This window comes from Pinus tabuliformis, chromosome 3_2 (assembly GCF_031772625.1).
Source record: "Pinus tabuliformis cultivar Carrire ecotype Pingquan chromosome 3_2, CPIR1, whole genome shotgun sequence".
NCBI classification, from domain to species: domain Eukaryota; kingdom Viridiplantae; phylum Streptophyta; class Pinopsida; order Pinales; family Pinaceae; genus Pinus; species Pinus tabuliformis.
In genome coordinates this window covers 813,771,661-813,782,464 of record NC_142302.1, presented here as the reverse complement: position 1 = coordinate 813,782,464, position 10,804 = coordinate 813,771,661, and positions in this window count along the sequence as shown.

Sequence of the window (10,804 nt, the reverse complement as noted above, 5' to 3'; positions counted from 1 at the left end):
TAGATTTGTCTCTTTGCCAAATTCACTATGACATCTGAAAAAATTAAAATTCTTCAATGTTTTAGGAACCAATCCGTGTAATATTTCATGTTAGTTTTGAAGTTGGTGGATGTTCCTACATCCCTTGCTTTTGTAAGTGGTGGTGTGAAGACATAAGCTCTTGTTCCCACTAATGAGGGCATGCAATTGATCTCTGGGATGTAGCGTTTTCTCTTTACATTCAAGATGCGCATTTATTTATGATTTTATGCATCCATGGGCTTAGAATATCAGTATTACTGGTGGATAAGTTGTTGTTGAATCAACAATATCTACATTTGGATATGTTTTCTCTACTACCATAGCGCTTTTTGCTATTTCTGCTGCACCTACTCTAGTATCTTTAGGTTGCTAACTACAACCATTTGATCTATTTGTCAATTTTCCAACCAACTTCTGTAGTTTCAGTAACTACAAATTTGAATAAGATTTTAAGCACAGTTTGTCCACTGAACAAAATAGATCCCCCAAATTAAATGCTCTTCCAAAGCAGGGACTTGCTGCCACGGAGCCCTCCTTGTTTCAATTATATATGTTATTTTTTGATATATTAATTCTCTTTCTAATGATAACATATGGATCGGTGTACAAAGTTGACTCCCTAACCATTGCAATAAGAGTGTAAACCTGTTCTAAATTTAAGGTGTACGGTGTGGTCCTATTTAAATAGTCTTATCTTGATTGAATCTCCACAAAATCATTTTTTCCATTAACTTATTGAATCCACGCAATTAATTTCAATGCAAAATGCATAAGTTGAAAACATGTATGCATCAATACTCTAGGCACATTCCTCTATTTATAGAATATTTACTGTTAAATACATATTTTTTGTTAAGTAATTTTCTTCATATTTTCTCAAACTCACATTCATGATATCTTTAAATAATTTTAAATTTGTGGCACATTGTAAGTATAATTTGATTTGGCTACCGAGTATAACTGGATTTCGCTGCAAAAAATTCAAGGAAAATGTTGTGAAAGGTGAGCTGAATTCATTATTGAGTACTTAGGCATGCTAAGTTTGAATGTGAATGATATAATGGTAGTGTTTATCTCATACAATTAATTTCTACGCATAAAATTTAAATAAAATAGAAAAGGTGTAATGGAAAACAAATATATTAAGACATATTTTTTTGTTAAGTAATTTTCTTAATATTTTCTCAAACTCACATTCATGATATCCTTAAAAAATTTAAATTTGTGGCACATTGTACGTATAATTTGATTTGTATGCCAAGTATAACTCGATTTGGCTAACTTGATTTGGTTGTAAAAAAATCAAGGAAAATGTTGTGAAAGGTGAGCTAGATTCATTATTGAGTAATTAGGCATGTTAAAGTTTGAATGTGAATGATAGAATGATAGGTTTCACCTGATACAATTAAGTTGTACGCATAAAATTTAAATAAAATAGAAAAGGTGTAATGGAAAACACACATGTTAAGATATATTTTTCAATAGAAACTTAGATCTAGAAAACTAGAAATACTTTTCAATATATTCATCTTTACAATACAATACAATATATGTAACCCATGACATCCATAAACCACCAATCCATTTACCCTATATTAGAATACAATTGTAGTTCCTTAACCAGAATTACAAAACCATTAGAAAAACCACTATGCATCACAAAGCCACTAAAAGAAAAAATTGTGTCAAAAACAATAAAAAACAAACACAAAAAACTACTAAATTTTTTTCCGGGGATGTTTCCCCTAAACCATCGAGTAGGGGTGGGAGAGAAGAGGAGGGAGGGGCTTTTCCCCCTTTGCGACCCGCTTGTTGCACACTATACAATGTAAAATGCATGGGAATAGTTAGGCAAATAATATAACACATACCGAACAAAAATTATATAGGGAATGCTAGACCCAACATGTGAAAAGAGAGTTATGAATTTTGATGTGGGTTGGGTGAGTAAGAAATAAATGATAAGGGAGGACACTTAGGGACTACTTAAGTAGTGAAGGGAATCCTTTGCATTGATGCAAACTAGATAAGTAGTCATTTTTAGAATTCACGAAGGTCCTAGGATTTGTGGGTAAAGGGAATTCTACCATTTTTATTGTTGTGAAGGAAAGTGCCATTCATACCCATCACATCCCCTAGTGAAAAATTGAGTTTCCTCAGTGGTATCATCATATAGCTAGAGTGTGACTAGTTGTAGAAGGAGATAGGCACTTCTAAGCCTACGTGTAGGTGGAAAATAGCTCACCCTTCATTAGTTGCAAGAAACTTGTCAATTCTTTGGATAAGAGCATTTGTGTCTTATCTCTGATGGAAATTGTAACTAGGTTCAATCTTCATAATGACCTATGTGTAATCATGACATTGTATATTTTGTATAAAGAAAGAAAAAGAAAGAAAATAAAATTTTGTTTTTATATAAAGCTTGGGTTTCATGCTCAAGTTTAGGTCAAAATCATGTTCTTCATACTTGTAGGTATTTCTAGGACAAATAAGAAATTACGTCATGTGTTATAGTCCCATTTGGACTCCTTGTAACAAAGAAAATATTTATTTTGTTAAGAGAAATCCATTTATTCTTACAAGACCAAGTCGACCCTAGTCAAGGACAAGTTTGCTCCATTCAAGGATAAGTCAACCTAAAGGGAGGGTTATTCAACCCCTTAAGAACGCTATAAATACAAGGAGATCGTCCTTATTTTTCACACTCACTCATCACAAGTTCAATATGCAATAGCAAAGGAGAAGAAGAGCTAGAAGGAAGAATTAAAGCTTCTTGGGATAATCTCTCTCTCTCTCTCTCTCTCTCTCTCTCTCTCTCTCTCTCTCTCTCTCTCTCTCTCTCTCTCTCTCTCTCTCTCTCTCTCTCTCTCTCTCTCTCTCCACACGTGTGAATTTAGGGCTTCTGTGAAACTGCAGTTGCTAGAGGCTGAAATTGCAGGCACGAAATTATAAGGATCAATTGCAGGTCTGAAATTCTAGAGTGACGCTATAGAAGGTCAAAGTTTGGAAGTTGCCTTGAATAAGATTTTTTTTGGGGGTTGACTTGGTGCTTGTGCTTGGGAGGATTAAGGGATTTGGTATTTGGGTCTTGGAAGTGTCATTGTAAGAATATTCTATAATAAGAGAAGCATTCTTTTGATGTTTTCCCCTTTGGAGGGGGTTTTTCATGGCTTGGAGCCTATATCTAAGTACTTTGTCTTATTGTGACATTAATGTTTTTGGTAATTGCTTAATGAACAAGGAATAATAAGTAATAAAATTCCAACTAACATCACAAGTAATTATTAAGTAATGAAAGTCAACTATAATATGAAAAACTATTGATTTTCCAACATGGGATTAGAGCTAAGGTGCAAGGAGACTGAAGATCAAATCCTAGTTGCCACTATGGCAAGGGTTATGAAGAATGGTTTCAAGATCCTTAGGAATATCATTATCTCCTTCAAAGGTTACATCTTAAAAATCATCTCCAAGCTAGAAAAATAAGTGAAGGATGGAAGTCTATTTTTTCCTTTGTCTGGAACATTCAAGGATGAACATGTATGGTTTATCAACAATGGTGCTTCCAAACATATGACGAGAGAATGCAACCAACTCTAGACTCTGTCAAAAGGAAAATCCTCCCATTCAATCGAACTTGGAGACAAGAATATCTATCCAACGAAACGGATTGGATCTACTTCGTTGGTGTTTCTGGGAAAACTAGTATTCCTAAGGAATGCTAACTCTCTAGGTTTGGTAGCTACCCTAGAAACAATAGTTTAAAGCAATTCAATGATTTATTATATGTGTAATAGATAAGAGAAAGATAATGGGACCAACCTGGAACTTTCACTTAATCCCTTGCTTGGTCTCTCTCTCCTTTGGAAGATCCTGTAACTCCTCCTTGTACTTAACACGCTTGGAGAGTACCTGCACAAGTACAACAACAAAGAACCATCAAAGCATCATGATCTATTACAAAATAAACAATATAGAATCATATATATAATGAACAAATGATAAAATTCACAATTGCATAATAATATGGAAGAAAACTTGAAGAACTTTATTAATAGAAGGGAGAATTACAACCCAGTTGTCTGATCTAGCATCATCCTCCCAGCTTCAATACTTCTTCACCTCATGAAATAGCAAGATCAAACCAACAATACAATGCTCTTTCCTCAATTACAAACGATTAACAATTACTTGCAATTCAAAATATTCCAGCCTTTAGATCTCTTGGATGAGGGATCCATTTATAGATGTGTGCAAGGGTGTGAGTCATCCATGGGTTTGATTAGTGTCATTCCACTTTTTAAAATTGGTTCCATAAGAGAAGGGATAACCGATGGTTTTAGATCACTTATTCACCCTTTGGCGAATTCAGAGAGGCAAGTGGCATAGGAGAAGTTTCTAGAAGATTCCATGAGCATGCACTTAGAAAACTGTCTCGGACATTTGTCCATCCTCACCCATCACACCCTATAGAAGGCCTAAATAGTATGCATCACATCCTGGTAGTGTACCACTCAGTATGCATCGCACTTTGCTAGTGGAGCAGTCAGTATGGTTCAATTTAGGCAATTTCTGGATGGTTTCTCATATGGAACTTTTGGGGAATGATGTATTCAGATGAATATGTTCCTTTAGGGTATGAAACAAATATTTTAGGGGTTGAATGAGCCCCAATACATTGACATATAAGTTTGGGGTTGATGTGCCCTAATATGTCTATAATAGTTGCCCCCTAAAGCATGAGGTTGTAGATATTCATCTCGGGCGAAATGCTTTATCATGAGGATCCAAAGTTTTGAACTGGAAGGTGACCTGCATAAGCTACAATAAAGTACATCATCATAATATAATTTTCATGATCTAGCTGAGGGAGGCATTCCCATGCTCAGCTTTATAAATTTCATTTCATGTACATTGATTAGATAGTTGTTTGCAGATACAGACTAGTGATTCTTCAGATATAGAGTCATCATCCATGGTTAGGATGACCATCTGTGTAGAGCCTTTGTACATTTGATGTTATTATATCCCTAAATATATTGCAACCCAGATGGATGAAACTAAATCCAGGGTCTTCAAACTTGTTCAATCTTCACCCGATGTATAAGTCAATCCATGTGAAGAGATGTTTTGAAGTCGAACATAGAAAGACATCACTTGATTACCAGCCAATGATGTGAGCTATTAATAGATGCGAGAGGAATCACCGATAATGATGATGACCCTCAAGGTACTATAGTACAATTCATGTGGTGTGAATACATGATTTGATGTCGAATACCACACAAAATCTTTTGGTCGAAGGCCATTGATGTCAACCTATCGTCGAAAGTGAGAAACTTTCCATTGATGTATGCAAGCTTCAAAGCACTAAAAGGGTTGTTTCTAAGACAACTTCTTGGATAATGATCTGATGTTGACAAGAAGCGGCTCATCGTAGGAGGGCTTTGATGTATCCCACATCTACGACACGAAAAGAAGCAAATTATTTTTTGGAGGTGAAAAATGAATTGAAGACACAAGGTTCAGGAACGGTAGTCATGAAAAAATGAAGGTTGGAGGTATTGCAGTGTATGAGACATTAACTGGATGGTGATTTCTCAACTGAATGAATCCTCTTGAGCATGTCGACGACACTGAGATTAATTGGTAGTGTTAACCCCAAAAGATGGATGGTGTGAAAGACCAATGGTATGATGACTGGTGAACGGAATAACCCAACCCAACTCAATAATGGAGATGAAGTGGAAGTGTCATGTTCAAGAGCAACTTGCTACCATAAATTCTTCAAGTTTTTCCCCATTTTCCCCAATCATTGCTGACCAGTACCTCCTTATTTTTATCAAGCTTGAGGAGAATAACATATGCTTGTTCTACAATTCGCCCTTTGGGCAAACCTATTGCTATTTAATGTTTTAACGAGTCTAGCGATAGTGAAACTCGGTCTCGTCTAGATGGACAAGTTTGTCGCTATTGTTTTAACGAGTTTAATGACAAGGATAACTTGGTCCTTTTCACGTTTAGAGAGTTTGAAAAGGGACGAAAAGAAAACTCCATAAGTTCTTTTTTCGTAAAATAATCCCTTAGGTCCGAAAAAGGATAAAATAATATAGGAGAGATGAAATTTCCAATACTATAACGAGATAGAAAAGACAAGCGCTCGACAATCTTTTCATATTTAACGAGTCTCAAAAGGGTTTAAAGAGGACTCTATTTTGACGAACGAGTGGTGTCTAAGGTAGCAACTAGTTCTAGTGATTTTGGAACTTCTCAAAACATGTTGATTTATGTGAAGAGGCTAGCTAATAAGACCACTCATTGCATCTGTTCCTCAAAAGAGGTAAAACAACCAAGTGAAAGCGTATGAATGGTCGAAGAGATGGTGGTGATGAGATGAAAACAGCCAAGGCTCAAAAGGCTGACAGAATGGCAATCACAAGGGTTTAAAAATTGAAAGTGGGTTCATTTTTAGACAAGCTTGAACCATGGGGAAATATGCTTTGATTCGGTTTCATGTTTACACAAGCTTGAAACAAACAAACTATGCTTGCCTTCAGTTTCTTTTTTACACAAGATTAAAACGAAAAAATATGCTGGAATTGGTTTACATGCCCCCAACATGATGAAAAGGAGAGTCTCTGTTATAGATATTTTTGGGCACTGCAACCCCAGGCATAAAATGTCCATAAACCAAGGGCTCCTAAGTCCCTAAAAGTGTTGTTCCAACCCCTAAAGGAACAAGGTCAACTGATTACAACTTCTCCCAAAAGTTCTCCATGGAAAACTACTCAGAACGGGTCAAAACAGGATCATTTCACATGCTCTATAGGCAAAGTGCGTTGCATCTCACCTAAGTACACTCAGTGGGTGCGTTGCATTTCAAAAATCCCTTATATAGGATGCGATGGGCGAGAAGAGACAAATGGCAGTGTCAATCCGCGAGGTGGAGAAGCATGGAATCTTCCAAAAACTTCTTCTGTGACACTTTCCATTCTGAATTCGACCAAGGATGAGTAAGAGATCATCAATCTCCATGTGGAAGCAAGAACTATCAGAGGGAAGACACTAATCAAATCACAAGCTGACTCATCTCCCTTACATATATCTATATATGGATCCCTCATCTCAGAGATACAGGGGCTGGAATTTTGCATCTTGTAAGGAATTGTTGTTGGTTTCGTGAGGCAACATCATAGTGTTGGGTGATCTAAGCTTTGCATGAGGTGAAGAAGGGCTTACTTGCTGAGAGGATGATGCTGGGTCAAAACAAATGGTTGTAACTCTCTTGGCTCTATCTTGATTATCAATAAATCTATTCAACTTTTCCTCCATACTCTTTTGTATTCTATGTTTCATCCATTTGTATGGTCAATTTACATCTGATCCTAGATTGTTTATGATAATAGATCCATGTTCTCTTATATTTTTATGCTGCTTTGATTCTATAGGTACGCTGTAAAGCTGGGTATAGAAAGAAGCAAGTAGCAAAGGACTATCGGAAGAGAGAGGAATAGAGCAAGGAACCAAGCGCAAGACAGACGTTCGTCTCCTTTATTCTTCTCTCATCTATCTTTCATAAAGGAAAACGAAAGTAGTTTTACTTTGTTTGTTTCTAAGGTAGCTACCACACCTTAGTGGGATTAGCAGTTATGCATAGACACTTTCCCTCTAACAAAATGGCGACTCCGCTGGGGAGCGACTAGGTTCTTTGCTTATCTACATTTGTTTACTTTATAAACTTACAGATGGAGCTTGAAGTTGAGCCAAGTAGCTTTCGAACTGCATTTTCTATGCAACTGCAAAGTAGATAAATGCCACTTCAGTCAATCTCTGGGTTTTGTTTATGAATTAAACAACTGATTTACAAACTCCCTAATTGCCCTTTTGGTGGCTCTAGTAACCTCCTTAGATCTACCCCTGTTGTTGATTTACTGATTACCACTTTCTCGGCCAAAATCCCTAAACTGAACTGCAAACTATGACCCGGAACCCAAGCAAAGTCTCGTCCCTAGCCCAACGCATTCTCTGTTATGTGAATCTGAAATTCAGCACACTTCCCGAGTGTAGTAGGTGCGCTGCATTTCAAATTCACTGTGTTACAAGTGCGCTGATCAGACTAGGCATTGTTCTTAAATTTTGGTTTTTGTTCACTCTTTTCAAATCTATTCAAGAATTTTGCTTCCTGTAGCTAGTACACCTCTATTCGAAACCCCTTTCCTTGCTGTTATTCCACCTCCATTGTGTAAATAACTGTAAATGTTTTTGTGTATTTGTTGAGTCATTTTCAGTTCTCCTTCGCAAAAAGGTAACGTAATTGTACTGTCGTTTCTTGATTTGAAAGTGTCACAAGTGTCGTTTTCAATCATAGAAGAGAGTCTGATTACTCTTGATAGTTGATTACCCTATTACTGTTGTATTTGATCTGAATTTGTAGTTTTTCTAGTGTCGAAAGCAAGTATTCATTTCCAAATCGCAAAGTGTTGTCACTTTCTTCATTTTGATTTTGAAAAGAAACTTGTTAGTAATTGTCGCTTGAAATGTAATTCAGATTTGCGCATTAGCTTTCTTTTTATCATTCACATATTAAGAAGGCTGAAAACAAATACATGCATGTGCATTTGCATTTAGACTCTTTGATTGGTTTGATTTAGGACAGTGCATATAGTGTGTGCTCTTTGCTCTTTGTTGAAAGAATTATGTCTTTCTTTCCTTAGTAGCTAGGATTTTCATTGCACAAAGAAGATAAAAGACTGTTTATCATCTTAGATTGCATTTTAGGAATCGTACATCTACATCACGCGGTGAACCTGAAAGGCAAATTTCTTAAGCAAGATCAACTATAAAATATATTTAATGAATCTAACAATGCTTTGGAACCTAACGCACAACATCTAGAAGTCTAGGCTAGAGACATATTATGGCGTTGTAAAGCTTGGTAAATGTTGTTCTCACTGTTGGTTGGGTGATTCCTCCACTTTGAGACGATAAGTGCCAGTACGGACTTGTGCTCCCATGAACCGTTGAGCATATTTTGGGAGACCACAATAGGCTTAATCCTTTATCCACAGGAAGCCATGTCTACCGCCCTATCGATCACAATGCACTGAAAACAACATTCGGGAAGATTGACTGCCGTACCATAAAAAGTATTCTGCAGTTTTGCGATTGGTTTGGTAATCCCTCTTCCTAGATTTCCATAGCAGTCCCTTTCATTCCTTTTCAGACTCCTTAACAGAAAAGGTCCATTTGAGCACTTGTCACTTCAGGCTCATTAAAAATCGAAGGCGACTAGAGTCATCTTTTGTTTTTTCTCGACTCTTTAAAATTGAAAAAGCAAGTTGTGTCAAAGCGTCTAAAATTTATTTTAAATGGAATAATCGTCACCTTTCCTACATTGGTCTTAGGTTGAGAAAATGAAGTCTACCAACCAAAGAGTTTCCCTTGGAAGAAATCCTAGTCCCTTCTCCTCTTGGGGAGATGTTAGTGCACCCCACATGGCCACATTGCCACTTCCAGGATTGACGATTGGCTTGCCCGTATGGCTTTTCTCAACCTCCGTCGTTCAGAACACTGCGATTCCTGAACAATCGAGTCAGCAACTAGACAATTCCAGAGTTACCCCCCAACCCTCTACTTCGTCCAATCCTTCCTCTCCTCCTTCCTCTTCTCTTGATGGGGCTGGTAAAGCCAAAAATCAAGTATCTGAGAAAAAGAAGGAAAAGAAGAAGAAAGAGAAGAAGAAGAAGGAGCCAAAGGCGAAAGGGGGCAACCAAGCGTCGTCTAGCGAAAATCCACACACTGCACCGACCAGGCCTAAATCACCATGTGTCATTTGCAAAGGAGACCACAATCATAGAGATTGTCCCTACATCCCTCGGATCTTAAGGGACTGGTCTCCTCGTTTGCACAACTCGGTGTCGTCAACCCCTGATGATGATGTTGAAAACACACCGTCGACTAGTGAAAGTGAAGTCCTTGGACAAAAAGGAAAGTGAAAATTTCCTTGTAAACTGTGTGAAGGTGATCACACCGTCCACCGTTGTCCCTCCTTAGATGAGGCTAAAAGAGTTTTGAATGATCGATTGGTTTCACTGTTACGACTTCCTCCTGGATATAAGAAACTCTTGCCAAGTCCATCGCTAGTTGAAAATCCGGCTGACCAGCCCAGGTGGTTGGCCGAAGCATCTACCATTGAAGATAAACCATCTGAACCCATACCAGACGAAAGTCAAAAGGTCGAGGCGGAAGTTGACCCGGTCTTGCCTTCAGAGGTTCCATCTTCAGATGATACTGTCACTGAAGAGAACAAGGATGACACCGTCCAAATTCTTTTCGTAAGCATAGACTCCGATGAACATGGGGGCAATTTACCCATTCCTTTACCGCAGGAAGGAAGTTCGTCAGAGTCGTACCCGGTCGTCTATTTGGTCCCACCTCCAAGCAACCTAGTTGTTTCCTTCGACTGGAATCAGCTAGGGAGACCCCGTTTACTGGCTAGTATACCATTCCGAATCATTTCTCAAGTATATAGAATGGTTATAGCCGGTACCATCATAGAAGAAGGGGCTTCTGTGAGTATCCTTTCCTCGACTTCTTGGAAAGCACTTGGTTCGCCATTGCTTTTTCCTGAGACGAGAAATCTAACAGGCTTTGACAAAGGAACCGGTCGACCGTTAGGGATCCTTCCCAATGTGCCCATAACATTGAGAGGGAAAACCATTCACATGAACGTAATGGTAGTCCAAGGACCCCTGGACTATAATCTACTCCTTGTACGAGACTA